General features: G+C 38.6%; 1 protein-coding gene across 2 annotated transcripts in view; it reads right to left on the reverse strand.

Annotated features, from left to right (window-relative positions):
• Window positions 1-18382, reverse strand: part of PRKG1 (protein kinase cGMP-dependent 1) — a 1237939-nt gene that overhangs the window by 541755 nt on the left and 677802 nt on the right. The window lies entirely within an intron of this gene.

Consider the following 18382-nt stretch of genomic DNA (forward strand, 5'->3'; position numbering starts at 1 on the left):
TCCCTACAAAGGATTTAAATTCCACACAGAACAAATGAGCTATAACAACTATTTGCATTAGAAAATAAATCAGAAATAGATAATACAAGCAATCTCCTGTACTCTGATAAACTGAATAAAATCGGTTCTCTCCTCATTTCCAATTCACGCATGGTCTGACTGTCCCAGTACTGAAGTATACAAGCAGTGCATGTCTGCTACAATCAGAATCGTGTTTTACTACATAATTGTTGGTTATAATCCTGGCATCCTGCATTTTCCCAAATATGGATAGACTAAAACGAGAGTAAATTGATTCATAATAACAATAGTTGAAGATAGTGAGGTGAAACACTGATTTGCAAATGCCTCTTTATGGCTTATTCCTCTTGGGCAGTGCATATTTTTTGGAAATAAACAATCAACTTTAATCAGTGCCTGCTCATAGCCCTTTCCCTCTTACATTACTGATTAATATCAAAATACATTTTAATGTTGGTTGTATCCCAAGACTAATGATTTGGATCCATTTGATAAGATAGAAGCCAATGTGAATCTCAGGTGAAGGTAGGCTAATCCAAGTAAGATCGTGTATGACTTTTCAACTCCTCAGAATTCTAAAAGAAAACATTTTTTTTTTTAATAAACAGGAACCTTAATATAATCACAGCTTCCAAAGCTTCTTGCTTTTCCATGCTGTGATGGGACATTAGCTAAGCACACAGAACCTGATTTCCTATGGTGTGTCAGGCCATTCTCTTAGGGCTGATGAGGTCTAAGGATAATTACGTGCAACAACCTACTGTGGCAGATAAACTGAATTATCAGTTACATCTCACAGTCTTCTCACAAAAGAATATGTCAGCCTCTCAGTGCTTTACACTGCCAGCTAACCGCCAGACAGATTTCTGCTTGGAGCTTGCTTTTCTCATCAGTCTTTTGTCAAGAATGCTCTATAGTCAAGACCTAATTCATTTTAAGGAAATGAATATATTTAAACTAATTAATAATTATTAATAATATTGTTAAATATTATTGATAGTGTGACTACTACATGATGTTGGTATCTAATATGCTAATATATTTCGTATATATAATGTATATTTCAGATCTTAACTGAACCAGATCTTTTAATATTTTCATTTGCTTCTGTCACCTTAAAACAAAAGTTTTACCCCCGTGGTTGAAAGTTCAGCTTCACAGATATTCATATTACAAATTACCTTTCTCATGAGATATTAACGGACATGTTTCTTCTAGATATTTTTGTACCACAATATAAAGCTTATGCCAGTAAAGGACATGTAGTGTATCAAAAGTGACTTTGGGTAGCACTGTCAAAAATAACAAACCCGGTGCTTATTAAATGCTGTACATAAAAATACCAAACTATTTACCTAGAAAAAGAACCGAGATGTTCTGATTGATGATAACTCTTTATAACCAGGAGTTGATTTAGTTCCCAAAGGTAGGTGACTAATTATCAAGGAGTTAGGATAAAATATATAACATTTTCAACCGTAATCTATTTTGTATTATTCAATATGTATAAAATCTGCAGACATTTGAAATCCATCTCATATGTGTCACAAAGCTTGGTCATTTAAAAAAGTCTTATCTGCTTGATTTCTTATTTGTTGTCTTTCACAAAGGTAGAATGGTTAATTTCTTGGGCATCAAGAAATGAAACCAGCAGTTTCCTCCAAATTATTTTGTTTATTTAATTAGCTGTTTTAATCAAAATTCTGTCTTATTACATTACTAATATTCTTCAATGATTCTACTGCAAAAGCCTGTAGGCCACTTCAGTGTACCTGCCAGCCTTTGATTGCTTTCCTACCTGAGTGGATTTGAAGCAACTTGTCCTAGTTAGGAATCTACTTATGTATTTATCCTTGGACATTCCACAGAAAAAAATACATCTGCAATAACACACTTCCCAGTTCCATCTTAAAGGTTCACCTTAATAATATTCAAAACATGAGCCACATTAAAAATCATATATTTGAATTAATGTGATGGAAGGGCCTATATAGGGCTAGATTGGTACATTTATATTCAAAAAGTCATATTCTATATCCCAAACGTCACCCTTGGTCACATGTTAAATAATACAGCAATACAAATAAGAAGGACTAAAAAAATTGCCAGACACAAACCTGGCTCTAAGAGGGTAAACACAACCATTGCCTATTAATAGAATATATTTCCTATCTTTAGGTAATCCTTTAGCCAAAATGATTTCATCATTTTACACCTATCAGTCATCAATCAGAGAAAAAGATCCTCATCTATTTTAAGAAACAGAGAAATTACGGTATTGAAATCTCTAGAATCACATATCTCCCCCCATCCCACCACCATTAATTTTGTCAAAGTTTTGTCCTGTAGAAGCTTTAAATGTCTTTGGACAAGGGACCCCAAATCTGTGGCCTGTGGGCTAATTGAGCCTGAAGATATGTTTTGTTTGACCAGCCAAGGTTCTCAAAACTTTTGAATTTGAATGCATTTAGGTACAGCATATATTCTCCTATTTGTCCAAGAGCCCAGCTATTCCCTGGATCTTATGCTAGGTTTGATTCACACAATTACTTGCCAGTCCTTGTAATACTTGGAGTTTACAACTCCTGCTTTTACTCTGTATAAAAACACAGCTATTAGATTTGATTGAAATGTTTAGTGCTTGTTTTTTAGATACCACATGTCAGTGAAATCATACAGTATTTGTCTTTCTCTGTCTGATTTATTTCATTTAGCATAATACCCTCTAGGTCCAACCATGTTGTCACAAATGGCAAGATTTCATTTGTTCTTTTTTATGGGTGAGTAATATTCCATTGTATATATATGCCACATCTTCTTTATCCATTCATCTATACATGGACACTTAGGTTGCGTTTATATCTTGGCTACTGCAAACAGAAGAAATCTTGAAACCATAAAATTAGCATGCTTATGTTTCAGTGAGAATAAACTGTCAATAGAATTCTGCTGCTAAATATTTTTCAAACATCATCTACCTATTCCTATGTACCAAAAAGAAAGGACCAATAAAACCAAAGCAGTTAAAAGTAACTGCCCAGCATTTATTCTGTTAATTTATTTTTTAGTAGAGTTACTGAAAATGGCATCAAAACTGTATGCTGTAATCTGGGCCTTTGAACTTTGTCTTTGAACCTGATCATAATTAAGGGTACAAATTAACCAAATCAACATTTGTAAATTAAACAAATAATGTTTTTTGCCCTTAAAGGAAAGTTTACGTTGGGTTTATTGACTGAACTCTAAACATTTCTAGCAAACAACAATTTAAATTCAAATCAAGGCCTTTCAGGAAGTGACATCAAAGCATCATTGTGAAGCTGTGAAGATGACCTTGGAACATGTGAATCTGAATCTCTCCTTTTCACACGTGTTCAGACTACTTGTATTCTAGTAATCTGGCACTTTGTTTGCCTAGAGGGAAGACAAAATTTGCTTAACTAGAATGTTTTGTGAGTTGGAAGTGAAATGATTTATAGGATCTTTGGTTGGTGGGGATTTTGTTGTCATTGTTTTCAGATAAACAGGTTTTAGCATTTCCTCCCCCCTCCCACACCGAGTTAGTGCCTCTGCTGGGAGGTGCAAACTAGGCAAACTAGTGGAGCCTTGAACAAAAATGACCTTGGTTTAAAATGGCCCAAATCTGCCCCTCCTGAGGAATTAGAGCTGGACTATCCTGGGGAGAAAAGAGGCTTTTCTGCATCTCTTGTCCATTGTCCTTTTTGCCTAGGATGATTCATAAAGAGAAGGAAGATAGATGAGCTGGCCACTGACTCAGCCAGGGTCAGCCAAGGCAGGATTGTGAAAACTCATCTCCTGTGATCACTGTGATGAAGTTGAGCAAATTATCAGGGCTGGAAAATGGTGTTTCAACACAAATTCACTCTTCAAAAATAGAAGAAGGAATTGCGGGGTGGGGGGGTGGAGGTTTAAAATTTTTTTTTCACTAAAGCCCTGCCAGAAATGCAGACCTACGCGACATGAAAGATGGTAGCTGCCGCCCCCAGCAAGCAGTGCCCGCTCCAGCTCATCTTCAGTCCCTCAGTGTGTCTTTTGGGTCTTACCTGCCATACCACTAAAGGCTTTTTTGTTTTGTTTTTATAAGAAAAGGAAGAAAAATTCACTTACATTGATATAGACCTGGAATATAATTGTTTAAAATATTTTTACTTTAATACGCATTTTTATTTACATAGTGATCAAATATTTTGAAGTGGGCTTCCCTGGTGGCACAGTGGTTGAGAATCTGCCTGCCGATGCAGGGGACACGGGTTCGAGCCCTGGTCTGGGACGATCCCACATGCCGCGGAGCAACTGGGCCCGTGAGCCACAACTGCTGAGCCTGTGCGTCTGGAGCCTGTGCTCCGCAACAAGAGAGGCCACGATAGTGAGAGGCCCGCGCACCGCGATGAAGAGTGGCCCCCGCTCGCCGCAACTAGAGAAAGCCCTTGCACAGAAACGAAGACCCAACACAGCCATAAATAAATAAATAAATAAATTTATTTAAAAAAAAATATATTTTGAAGTGATGAAAGGAGCCTGTAATAGTGGAATTTCAGGCGTCAGCCACAAGACTGGGGGTAGGGGAGATATTTGTCTTTGAGAGAGGAAGGTGGTAGCAAGGGCCTTTCAAATGCTCCAGAACCAACACAGATGTCAGTTATAAGTTCCATGCCCTCTTCTGGAAGGTTGAGTCATGGGTAATATATAAAAAGCTTCTATCAAGGAGCTACCTAATGCCAGGCACTTGACATACATCATCTCCAAGCTGACTAAAATCTGGAGGCAGTAGGAAGAAATACGCTTAGGGAAGTTATCTAGTTTGCCCTCAGTCACGTACCTTGTAGGAGGTTGAAGCACCAGTGAATCTAAGCCTGTGCAACTCTCAAGCCCTGCTCTTCCCCATCACATCATTCTGCTTTAAGAAGGAGATAGTGAGGAGACAGAACAGCTTTCACACTAGGGACTGAATGTGAAGAATAGCAGGCATCGTTTCTACTAAGTGACGAAGTTTATCACTGTCTAGAAAAAGTGATTTTTAGGCAACAGTGAAAGATTTATAAAATCAATCTTTTGTCCTTACTTTTTCTTCCTCCCAAGAATCAAGTACTAAACCTGGGCTTTGGTAGAATAGAGAGGAAAAAATGAAATACAAAACTAGAATGAAAACATATTATATGGAGTTACAGTAAATCATTTATAAGAAATATATAAAAAAGATTATCTTCTGGAGAGTTCTAGTCAATATCTAATTTAAACAATACTGAGATTTATTTTTCCTGTCATCTTTTTTTTAAAAAAAAGTAATAATATACAGTTTACATACCGTAAAATTTACCCATTTAAAGCATTCGATGCAATGTTTTTTAGTATATTCATAGAGCTGTGCAACCATTATGACAACCTAAATATAGAACATGTTCACCACCTCAGAAAGAAACCTTGAACTCATTAGCCTCACTTCTTACTCTCACTCATCTCTCCATTCAGCCCTAGGCAACCACTGATCTGCTTTCCATCTCCAAAAAAATAGTGCTGCTATCAACATTTATTTGCAAGTTACTGTGTGCCCATTTGTTTAATTTCCCTTGGGTATGTACCTAGAATTGCTCCATCATATGACAACTCTATGTTAATGCTTAGAGGAACGGTCAGACTATTTTCCAAAGTGGCTGCACTGCTTTATATCCCCACCAGCAACAAATGAGTGTTCCAGTTTCTCCACATCTTTGTCAACACTTGTGAATTTATTTTTATTATAGCCACGCAAGTGTGAGTGAAGTGGAACCTCCCTGCAGTTTTGATTTGCATCTCCTGGACGGCTAATGATGTCTTGTTAGCTATTTGTATATCTTCTTTGGAGAAATGCCTATTCCATGTAATCTATTTACTATAAATAAAATGTATAAATAAAATGTTTTATGATTTCAGCATTTCTATTGTAGGTAACAGATCGTTAGATGACAATTTCTAAATCAGGAAGAAAATTAGTTCTTTCGTGATTTAAGAAGAGACCTGAAATAGGAGAAGTCAAGTTACAGTAGTAGAAGTGAGAGTTTTCAGTTATGTTCCTATAACCCTTTTGGAAAATGTAGGTTAAGAATTATCATGGCTTATATCTCTTGGTGGGGTTTAGGACACATGAGCCCCAAATATGTCACCTTGGCATACCGAATGCTTTAAGGAGTATGAAAAAATGGCAGAAGCAGGAAGGTCACTTTGACCTTCCACCTTCTCCCCATAAAACCCTCCTGTGAGAGGTGCCTCCCTATACCCCGAGGAAAGGGGCATCCTTATCTCTGAAGACAAAGAGGTGCTGAGAAGAACAAACAGGCCTTGCTAAGTTCCCCCCAGTTTGCACTTGACTCATACCCTTCTGACCCATCGTATTTCTACAGGACTGCCCGCTCTCCATCAAACCTAGCGTGAAAATATTCAGGTCTGTTTCTTTGGGTCTTCATTTCCTTATGAAGAGTCCTGTGTTACGTAAAACGTGTATTAAATCAATTCGGTTATGTTTTTCTCCTGTTAATCTTGGTCAGTTTAATTTTCAGACCCAGCTAGGGACCCGAAGAGGGCTGAGGAAAACTTTGTCCTCCCCTCCAAGGTGAAGACATTAGTTGACTCTGAAGGGAACAGTGGGTGTTTTTCCAGGGAGGCAATGCAATATTGTAAGAGAGAGCATGGTCTCTCCCTGTGTTTAAATTCTGTCTCCAGCAATACTACCTATGTGACCCATTTCTCTTTCTCACTTTCTGTCCACCAAGCTAACTACCTCCTAGCGTGGTTGAGAGAATTGTTTAGTAGCACACTTTGCACCATGCCTACTCTTGATATGTGCTAGATATTGGTATTATCCCTAAAAAAATAAAACTGGGGGCACAGAAGCCATAAGAGCAACATGAAAACATGACCCAGCTCTGTTTATTGCTCTGTACGCCCTGAAAACAGAAGAAAAAAAGAGAGAGGAATAGAGCATGCGAGGAATTAGCTCGGCTATGAGGACCTCCACTTCAGGAGAGAAAAGAAAGAACCCCCAAGAAAAGTCTATTGCCAGAGAAGGAGGCATTTTAAACCAGAGTGATCTGTTCTGTGATTTGGATGAAAAGACTGTAAGATCAGGACAGGAAAAGAAAAATATCACCTCTCTCCTTACCACTTTCTTTATATTTCCTTATATAGTAAAGCCGTATTCTGTACAAGAAGAAATCTAATACAACTTTACAATGGTGAAGGCAATCTTATGTTGAAAAACCCTCTAACAGCTGACTCTGTTTGACCCAAGAGGTTTCAAGCTCCTAAAATCTTGTTTTAGACAAACCAATAGAAATGGAATCACGGTTTTATCTAGTGTGAGCTTTTATGGCTTATATATTTCTATTTCCTATAATTTTATCCAGTACAATACAGGAAGGATTTTAGAAAATGTGTTTCTCTTAATCTAAAGCAAACTTTAACAATGCAATAGAAAAAGTTTGAGAAAATATTTGCACTATAGTGTTATATTTAGGGTACATGTATCTTAACTGTTTTGTAAAGCTCAGCCCTTTCTTCATGCTTTCAAAGATGATACACATTATGCTATAGTATCATTTAAAGCTTTCAGCATAAATGCACCAAAATATTATGATTTAATCAATCCCTATTTAGTATTCTGTGCTTTATACATATCAAGTGTTCCTCAGCCTGACTTAAGAAAATGATCCTACAGAGTTATAGACACGTATTGGAAAAAGCTTTTACAAAATACAACCAGCTTAAGGAAAGAGTGTTAACGTATACAAATCCTATAAATATGCTTATTTTGCCAAAAATTGGAAACTACCGCAATACTGAATTACATTGAAATTCAAAGTTACAGATCTTTTTTTAGTGGCATGTGACTTGTATTTAGGAACTCCTAATGAATATCTTCTTCTTTAACGTTCACTTGGCATTAATTTAGCAAATACTTTTTGGTTTCAATAAGCAAATTTATGTCAAAGTATTCATCATGTTTTGAAGCGTATTTACTTATGACTACCATATTTCTTCTCAAAATTTTACTTAAAAAAAGCAAGAGCAAAATGGGTAAATTTCCAGTGTATGAACTTGTTACTGTATCATTAAATCTAATATTCTACATCAATGCTTGCAATACAGCAGCCACTAGCTACATGTGGCTACTGAAAACTTAAATTGTGTTTAATGAGACTGAGAAAGCAAATTTGAAATTATTCAAATTTAATTAATTAATTGATTAGTTTCCACATGTGGTTAACAGCTAGCATATTGGGTAGCACAAATTTAGAGGACGTGAATTACTTTAGGGCTAGATATCATTTTGGGTAATGGTTCAAAAATCACAGATAGATCACCTGACTGGGTATTTCCACCACGAATCTGCAGTGTTAACAGCATCATTAAAACTGCTAGTCAATAATTACTGCCCTAAGTGCACTTAGATCAATAAATACACCACCTCTTGTGTCATAGATTCTCACATGATATGTAGTATTCAGAAGACAAGAAGTAAAAGTATACATAGTTCGCTGTATTCATTTATTCTTTCAGTCAGTATTTATCTAATGCTCCCCACATGTCAGGCAATGAGGAATCAACACAACAGAAAAGAACACTGATCCCACTGATTTTACATTTATTCAGCATCTATTTCGTCCCAGGTACTCTGAGCATATGCTTTGCCCTGAAGGAGGTTAGTCAAGAGGGGAGAGCCCCCAAAATAGAGGGCAGTACAGGGCACTATAGCACTGCAATACGATAGCAGCACAATTAGAAGAATCTGAATCCATAAGCAGTCAGGGAAATTTTCTTGCAACAGAACTGAGTTTTGAAGACTGACAGGGGTTAGTGAGGAGCCATTCCGGGCAGAGGACTTGTCTGAGCCAAGGTGCTACAATGAACTAGCCTGGTGCTATCAGAGGACTATATAGCTGGTTTCAGTGAGGAGGAAAACGTGAGGGAGCTGCAGGAGATAAGGCAGGGTCTAGATCCCCAGTGACTCCAGAGATAAGCTAAAGAGTTTGATCTTTGTGCTGAAAGATATAGGGTGAAACTCAAGGATTTTCGGAAGGAAAATGAAAAGTTCAGATTGACATTTGAGAAAGGTCTCTCTGAAAGAGATCAATCATGAAACAAATCAAAGGAATCCAGGTGGAAAATACTTTAGTGGCTGGAAGTAACCTGCCAGCAAGCTTTTTATGGGATTTTTTTAAAGAATGGCTTTGTTTTTACAAGAGTGAGACATTTAGCAATGTTAGCCATCAAGAATCCAGTCAAAAGCCATTAAGAAAAAGAGAGTAAATGAATAGGTTGCTTCTTAGGCACTATGCTTGTAAAACAAGTCCTTTTGCAGAGACTACTGGCTTGGAACTGTATGTACAGTTATTGACTTAACAATACAGATTTTATATAATATTTCAGCAGATATATAGCAATAAGAGAAGAAAGACACTTGCAGGAATAAAAAACAATAGCTGAAAGTGAGGGAGGAATAAGATCTAAATGTCAGAAACCTTATCTTCACCACTGTATTCTCAATATCTAGAGTAATACCTGGCATGGTACCATGTGTTCAATAAATATTTAATAATATTCATAAATATCAATAAATGAATGCATCATAAAGTTCATGCAGAAGAATTAGGAGATCAATAATTCACCACAGTAGTCCCAGGAGTTATATGAGTACATTACATCCCAAAGGCAATGACTGATGTTCACCCTGAGGCCCTTGTTGCTACTTGTGCAAAGTCCCCTCTTCCTATAAAACCACGCAATCTAAATAACTAACCCCTTATCACTTGAGGCAAAGATAAGCCATGCACCATCAGGCTCTATCTAGAGGAGTGATTCTCACATCAGACACATATCAGAATCTCCTGGAAGTTTCCGAAAAACACGATTCCTGGTTCCCATTCCTAAAGATTCAGATTCAAGTAGATCTAGGGTGGTGTTTGTACGGTCAGGCCACTCAAGACGGCTGTTCTCTTGCTCTCTGTACATCTCCTGCCTCACTAGTGCCTGCTTCACCTACACCCTAAGCAAAGGACTGCCCTTCCTATGCACTTGCCCCAGGTCCCAGCTGGTGATTCTTCTTAACAAAGGGGCGGTGAGGGGCGTGCCCCTCTGCTGGTTTCCCTGGTAACTAATGAGCCCATCTGCCATCAATTCCCCTATAACGGGTAACCTCCTCTTCCCCCAGGGAGTGAAGACTGCCACCATGTCCTGCCCGCTCTCAGCTGCACACGGTGGGGTGTTGCTCCAGGACCTTGCTTCAGACGTGTAAGCTCCCCGCTCCATTAAACCACTGATGTCTCTGTCGCTGACTTCAGGCTCTTTCTTTGGTCTTGAAGCTGGGCAAGCCCAGGCCTCATAGGCCTGCGGGGTGCAAGCCCCACAGTGGTGATGGTGGTGGTAGTGATATGTGCTAAAGATATTTATTTTACAAAATCCTAATCCCAGTCATGTTTGGACATTACAAATATGTGAATGTCCCAATGTACTTTTTTTTTTTAATTTTTAATTTTTTTGAATTTGATTTGATTTGATTTTTATACAGCAGGTTCGTATTAGTTATCTGTTTTATACATATTAGTGTATATGTGTCAATCCCAATCTCCCAATTCATCCTGTCCAACTGTATTCTGTTCCCTCACATAGAAGGTAAAATTTGCATATGAACTACTTGCTTTGGTCAGAAGCTTCCCAGACCCTCCCTATCAATGGCTTCCCTTGCTGGATGCTTTCGGGGAGTCTCAGAATGGAGAGATAGCTTTGTGAAGCTAGCTGCATAGGTTTTGCCCTTTACATTTGTTAATGATTGTTTTTAAGCTAAGCTTTGAGATCATGCTGAGAAAGCAAGACCTCTTTCTCCCTGAATCCACTCAGCTCTTCATTTTCTAATTAATGTCTTATCAAACTGTTATGACTAAACGTGCCAACAGTGAGAACAAAAGACCTCTCCCTGATCTTTAATCCTCTCCTCTTTCTTCTTTACTCAGCTCACGGGGAAGAACAAAACCTACATAGTCCAGGTCCGATGTTTCAAGATTTGCAAAAAAACCCCAAAAAACTCTTATCAGAGAGGTTGACCATGAAACAGAAATATGGGATCTTCTGTGTCCCTTTCTCATCTAGGATTTTGCCCAATTTCCTCTCCTTCCATTTGGCAACTCAGGGCTTTATTAAAGATGCATTGAACAGGCACACGGATATTGAGGTTATTTTTCCAGGCTATCCCCAAAAGCTAGTGCCTCTCTGAGCACAAATAGATGATGAGATCCTGGGTTCTGCCCCAGTGACTGGCATTATCTTTGGACATTGTGGCAACTGAGTCTAACGAAAGCCAGGGTGTGGATTACTGGCAGCAGAGAGAAGTACAGTTACTGCCGTATGAGTCTATGCTGCTTCCTCAGAATCACTGGTGAAAGTATTTATTAAGGTGCAAAATTCGCACAGTTCTGTTGTGGCAGACCTGTCCCAGTCCAGACCAGATGTTCCTAAAAACCCACTATACCCTTCTTAAAAAAAAAAAAAAAAGAAAAAGAAAACCCAAACCTTTACACACTGCATTTATAAAGAAGGGACAGCAGAATCGTACATCCTGTCCCAGAGCCGTTCCATTTTAAAATCCAAAAAATGCATTGAGGGTTTTAACCAACAGGAATACTGGCAAATGTGCATCAAATAAATGTACAAGAATGTTCATAACAATCCAGCAACCCAGATATGTATGACAGTGGGGTGGATACGTGTGTAACAGGGAAGAGCTAAATCAGACTCCACGCTGGACCTGTTTCTTTGACTTTAACCTTTGCTTTTCGTTGCTTTTGTTATTGTAGTCATATATAATGGCCTGCCTCAGGGAACCCTGCCCACCTGCGAATGGCTGCAAGAAAAAGGAAACTAACACATCCCCTCTCCGAGGCTGGTCATTCCAGACGTTTCACAAGACTGATGGCCCTTTGACTTACTTCCTCACCACCTCTCCCTCTCTGATGCTATAAAAGAAACTGGCATCAAGACCCAGCCAGATAAGATGGTTTTTCAGAGACACCAGTCTGCCATCTTCTTGGTCTGCCGGCTTTCCGAATAAAGTCCTGTTCCTTGCCTCAGCACCTCGTCTCCGATTCATTGCCCTGTCATGTGGCGAGCAGAGCGAGCTTGGACTCGGTAACACATGGCGGTGTATTCATTCAGTGCAATACTAGACAGCAATAGAAATGAGAAGTACAACCACGTGCAACAATATGCCTGCCAGGAACATGACCTTGATCCAAAGAAGCCAGGCATAAAAAACTCAGATTGTATAATTCCATTCCAAAAATTAGGACAAATTGGTAAACAACAAGGTCCTACTGTATAGCACAGGGAACTATTAATATACTCAATATCCTGTGATAAACCATAATGGAAAAGAATATGAAAAAGAATGTATATATAATATATGTATATCTATAACTGAATCACTTTGCTGTATGGCAGAAACTAACACAACATTGTAAACCAACTGTACTTCAATAAAAAAACCGAAACAAAACAAAATAGGACAAAGCAATCCATGGGATAAGAAGTCAGGATAATGGCTACTTCTGAGAAGAAAGGAAGAGATAATTATTGGGAGAGGGCACATAGAGGGCTTTGGGGGTTTAAAATGGTGGGAGTTACGCAGGTATATTCACTTGGTGATATTTAATTGAGCTGCACACAGGATTCGTGTGCTTTTCTTCATGCTATATTTTAATAAAAACTTTAAAATTCCTCTGAGGCTCATCTATTTCGGGATGATCATTTAATTACATTAGCTTTGAATCAAAGCCAAGAGATAAGAAAAAGAAAATAGACAACTTAGATCAATGAGACACCTGCTACCTGCTATTACTTTAAAATAGATGTCACATAGATCTCCTCAGCCAGTGGTTTCTGACTCATTTGTGACCATAGGAAACAGTACAACAGTGTTAGTTAGGCAGGGAAAAAAAAATTGGGTACTTAAGATTATAAATTCATCAAATTTCTGTTTTGGCAGATAACACCTTTATAAAGGGAAATGGCAGTAGAAACCTCTTCAGAATGAAAGAGTCCCGTTGAGAGTTTCCTCACCTTCTTTGCTTCTCCTGCCTGCTTCTTTGACCATTCTCTGCTTAGGTAAACAGTAGAGGGAAAATGTTGAATTGAAGTAGATTTTTTTTTTTCTTTTAGTTCGTTAGTAACTTTTTGCGACTTTGAGTAACATGTAATGGCTTAAATGAGGCTCTACAGTGCTCTTAAATTTTAGACGCAGGGTTGTTTGGTTTCTTTGGTCTGAACCAGTGCTTTCCAACAGAACTTTCTGCAACGATGGAAATGTTCCTCTATGATGATTATGGTATCCACTAGCCACTAGGGTACTTAGCACTTGAAACGTGGCTAGTGCAACTGTGGAAATTAATTTTTCCTTTAACACAATTTTAATTAATTTAAATATAAATTCAAATAGCCATGTGTGCCCAGTTGCTACTCGATTGGCCCATGCATGCCTTGACCATCTGATCTCACATTCTCTCATATCATAAGGTCCATGATGCTTTCTGAAATGATGAAGTGATGCTGAAATGACTGGAGCCAAACAAGGATTAACTGGAAAGATTTCAGAGAAGGCAAAAAAGGTAACTGCAGTTTACTGGCTTACACAGTTACCAGAAGGAAATGGATTTCTCTGGAAAACCGGTCAAAGAACGATAGAATCTCAAAATTTTTAGGAGTTAATGGGTCATCAGGAGAAGCAACTTTAAAAATTTTAAATGTATCCTGTTAAAAACAACAGGCCCAAAGTGCATTCATTTATGTTAAACCACGTCACCAAACTGAGACTTAGAGTTTCAGCTCTCCCAGCAATGGAAACCAGCCAAGCAGGAGTCAAGTAAGGTAATCTGCCATCCTTACCTGCCATTCCCTAAAGGAGAGCAACCTTGCAATAAGCAACTTCTTTTTTTTGCTTTTTTTTTTTCTTCGTATAACTTCCCTTCTGACTATAAAAGTCTTTTATTTTATACAACTCTGTTCAATGGGATGCTGCCCTATCCTAATCGACTTTTGCTCAAGTAAACTTTAAAAAATTTTCATATGCCTCAGTTTATCTTCTGACAATCCAAATTAGCAAACGTTAAACATCTGCGTAGAGGAAACAGAAGGTGAGGGCTAAAGCAATAGAGTAGCAGACCAGAAAAACTCTGACTTTGATTTGAACTGAGTTGAACCCTGTGCGCACCCGTCCCCCCGCCACCCCAAGTACAAAGGCCCCTCCATGCTCCCTGCCTCTAGTTGATAGAAAAGCTGGTCTCCCAGGCCCCCCAGGCCTCCCTGAGTCCCAAAAGAGCAGGCTCAAGCAGCTAAGGATTAGGACAATAGACTCACAGACCCAGCATCTGATGCACAGTCCTGAGTTGTTTTATAGCTATTGTAACTGTCACCAGAAGGAAAAAGCTAACTGCATGATGACCAGATTGCCCCCATGACATAAACGGCTCCATCTTGAGCAATACTGAATCTATGGCTAGGCCTTAAGAGAATGGAATTAACGCTATTGCTCATAAGAATCTATATCTTTGTGGGCGTGAAAATAATTGTAGCTTGTTCTGCCCATATATGTAAATGGGCAAGTACAACTGTCAGCAAAGAGATGCTACAGACTCATGTAGATATCTTCCACTCTAAGAATACGGCGCCCTATGTCAGCATGAAGTTACAGAAGACGGACCTTTGCCCATGATCCGAAGGAAATGGAATGATGTTCTGACATGTGGGAATTTGTAAGAAGCTTCTGGCAGGAAAAAGCTCTTTGCAGGAAGGAGCTCTCTGCATGAGGCCCGTTTTGTCTTGTCACTAACCTTAAACCAGACACCTTCATGCTCTATTCATCTCCGGCCCTAGCACAACTTTCACATCTTTTGATCACACAATACTTTGCCTAACATGTTGGTTCTTTCCGTAGATCAAAGAAGTAGAAATAAAGAAGTCATTAACAGATGACCCGATCTCTTCCTCAGCTACCCCTTCAATAATCTCGTGAATAAACTGTGAGAACAAGACAGCATCTAAAGAAAAATCACAAGAAGTCGACAAGCCTGCACACAAGTCTGCACACAGTGGGGGACGACTCTGACCCCCTACCTCAATGATTAACTGAGATTACCTCCCTGTTTCTCTTTAAAAACTTCCATAGCCAAGCAGAATCTTCAGAGGTGGTTTTTGGGGTACGCTGAGTCCACTAACTCCCCAGATTGCTGGCATTCTGATTAAAGCCACCTTTCCTTTCTACCAACATTTGTGAGTATTGATTTTGTAAGCAGCGAGCAGGGGGACCGGATTCCCTAACAGGATTTGGTAAATAACTGGCACCAGCATGCGGGTTATCCTTTGATCTCAACTTAATATATACTTCTGAGTAAGTTGTTGTAATGTCCTCGTCTGGAGGCTGTGGCACACAGAGGCACAGCCCAGTAGTTCAGATACACTGGAAGATAACTTTTTCTTATTTTTTGGACCTGACAGTGTTTGAATCTTTCCCTTGTTGGATTACATCTTGACCTGAGCAAAACTGCAATTTTACTTCATTTTATTTGTTATTTGTAGGAATTAGTCTTTCTCAACAAGGTCAGCAAGACATGACTCTGTAACTCATTTTACTCATTCCTGCTCTGCCAGTATACATACCGTAGTGTACCAACTCACAAGTGTCTTCTGGTCATCTTCCAAATAGTTTAGAACACAGTGGACTTAATAGAACAGTGACCTTTTAAACCCCTTTTATGATTACTGGGGCAGTGGTATGATTCACAGGCTATCTAATAGTAAGATTGATGTCCCAACTATGTCTGAAGGCTTACAGCTATAAAGTGACCTGAAGAATTTCTTGTAAAAACTTTTCCTCACTGAAAATTACTCTGTCTTCCTCTCATAAAGCAGAAATATACTAGTCTCTTCATTTTAAGACACTGAAACATTTGTTTCACTCATACAAAAACTGAAATAAACTAGTGTCAACTCTGGATTAAATATCCTGCTTCTTCAAGCCTAAGATCTCCCTGTCACCTTTTAAATTCACATATTACCATTTATATCCTAGGATATATCTTAGGATCAATATGCAAAAGAAACTTGCCAGCCTCCAAGTAGAGAAGCCAGTTTTGACAGAATTACTATTGCCCAACCTGTTAATCAGATTTTAGCTAAGCTAGAATGTAGCTGGTTGATCCACATTGTCTCTTCAATTTAATTACTTATATTGGTAGTAGTACATTTAGTTAAATTTCAACATACATTCGGATCCTAATCATCTTTTAAAATGTCTCCAAGAAGATTACACAGCTTAGAAGTGTTGAGATGTAAACTTATTCCTTATTCAAAATACTGTTTGTCATCCATCAGGCAGTGGAATTAAAGGCAGGAGAAACTGCCAAGTTTCTCAGAAGGTACCATCAAATCTTCAAATTTAAAAGAGGTAGGTATACTGACTTATACATCCTGATGGACCCTCAATCAGATGCCAAACATCTGTCAAAAACTTCCAGCTCACTTTTAAGAAAGGCTATTTAAATTCTAGTATTGCATTATTTAAGGGAACGAATGACATTACAAGTTGAATTAAAAAAGAAAACAACATAATCTCCTGGCATTCTCTGATATACGTCTATATTCTAGTCAATGTTTAAAGCACCAAAAGGTCAACAGCAGAGTCCAAGTTATAAAAATCAGCATACTATAGGGATACTATAACTAGTTGCTTATGGCCCAAAACATATTAAAAATCAATTGGTAGTGTTAAAAACATCTATTTTCAAATTTTGATCATGATAATACAGATGAAAGTGATTTGCGATTGGTTAAATATATGTGTATTTCTACTGCTAATGGACCATATATACTGGAAAACCCTACATCCACACATGCATTTTTTTTTTAAATCCTTCAAAAACAGTGAGATCACAAGATGAGAAAAGAAATCAAAAGAGGTCAAAAACAGAACTGTAAGTCATATCACATTATTCCTTAGATTTAAACACACCAGTAGCTTCCAATATCATTCAGTGTAAAATAAAAAGACTTAATAGTGGTAATCCTTCACAATCTTGCCCTTCCTGAAACATCTCAGCAGCACAACCACCATACCCATCTTTCTGACTTCATCGCCAACCAATTTCCTCTTTGTTCTTTAAATAGCTCCCATCTCAGGAATTAGCACTAGTATCCATTCACCCAGATATCCACCTAAGAATTCCCTCATTTTCACTGACTGATGACCAAAGGTCATCTTATGATACTGGCCTTTTCTGACCACTCTTTATAAAATATTATTATTATCTTCTTCACTTTGCTTTATTTATTTATTTTAATAGCACATTTTACCACCTTTCATATTTAGTTTTTAATTTGTTGATATTCCAACAAATGTGAGCAAGGGTAATACCAACAAGATGTGAGCTAGGTGGAGTACAGACTCTTGTTTAGGGCCTGGCATCAGGCAAGTTCTCAACACATGTTTATTAAACAAAGGAATGAATACAGAGTGGTAAACATGAAATGGTCTTGGGTTGCTCTGGGTGTTTTCTGTAATACAAGAACCAATACAAGTCTTGGGTTTCAATGGCACCATGGTGATGAGAGACAAAGCCTTGGGTCTGTGCTACGTGGAAGGTGCAAATGAGATTCTTGCATAAATCCTGTACCTACTAATAAGGTTATACCTCAGTGTAAAGATGAGGTAGAATAATCCACCAGCCTGCGAAGGGGGTCAACAAAGTAATTGACTGATTAGGTATTGACTCAGGATATGGAATAAAGAAAGAAGAGAGGGCTTCCCTGGTGGCACAGTGGTTGAGAATCCGCCTGCCAATGCAGGGGACATGGGTTCGAGCCCTGGGCTCGGAAGATCTCACATGCCGCAGAGCAACTAAGCCCGTGTGCCACAACTACTGAGCCTGCACTCTAGAGCCCATGAGCCACAATTACTGAGCCCGCATGCCACAACTACTGAAGCCCAAGCACTCTAGGGCCCGCGTGCTGCAACTACTGAGTCCACGTGCTGCAACTATTGAAGCCCGTGCTCCTAGAGCCCGTGCTCCTCAACGAGAAGCCACAGCAATGAGAAGCCCGCGCACCGCAGTGAAGAGTAGTCCCCACTCGCCGCAACTAGAGAAAGCCCACTTGCAAGCAATGAAGACCCAATGCAGCCAAAAATAAAAAATAAAAAAATAAAAAATAAAATACATAAATTTAAGAAAGAAGAGAAAACCTTCTTAAGAAACTGTAACTAAGCACTGTCCTCTAATTGGTCAGCTGTTTTAATGTTTACTACCTGTGTGATGCAGAAAACCTTGAG

The sequence above is a fragment of the Balaenoptera borealis genome (genome assembly GCF_965194805.1).
Source record: "Balaenoptera borealis genome assembly, chromosome: 10".
Taxonomy (NCBI): Eukaryota; Metazoa; Chordata; class Mammalia; order Artiodactyla; family Balaenopteridae; genus Balaenoptera; species Balaenoptera borealis.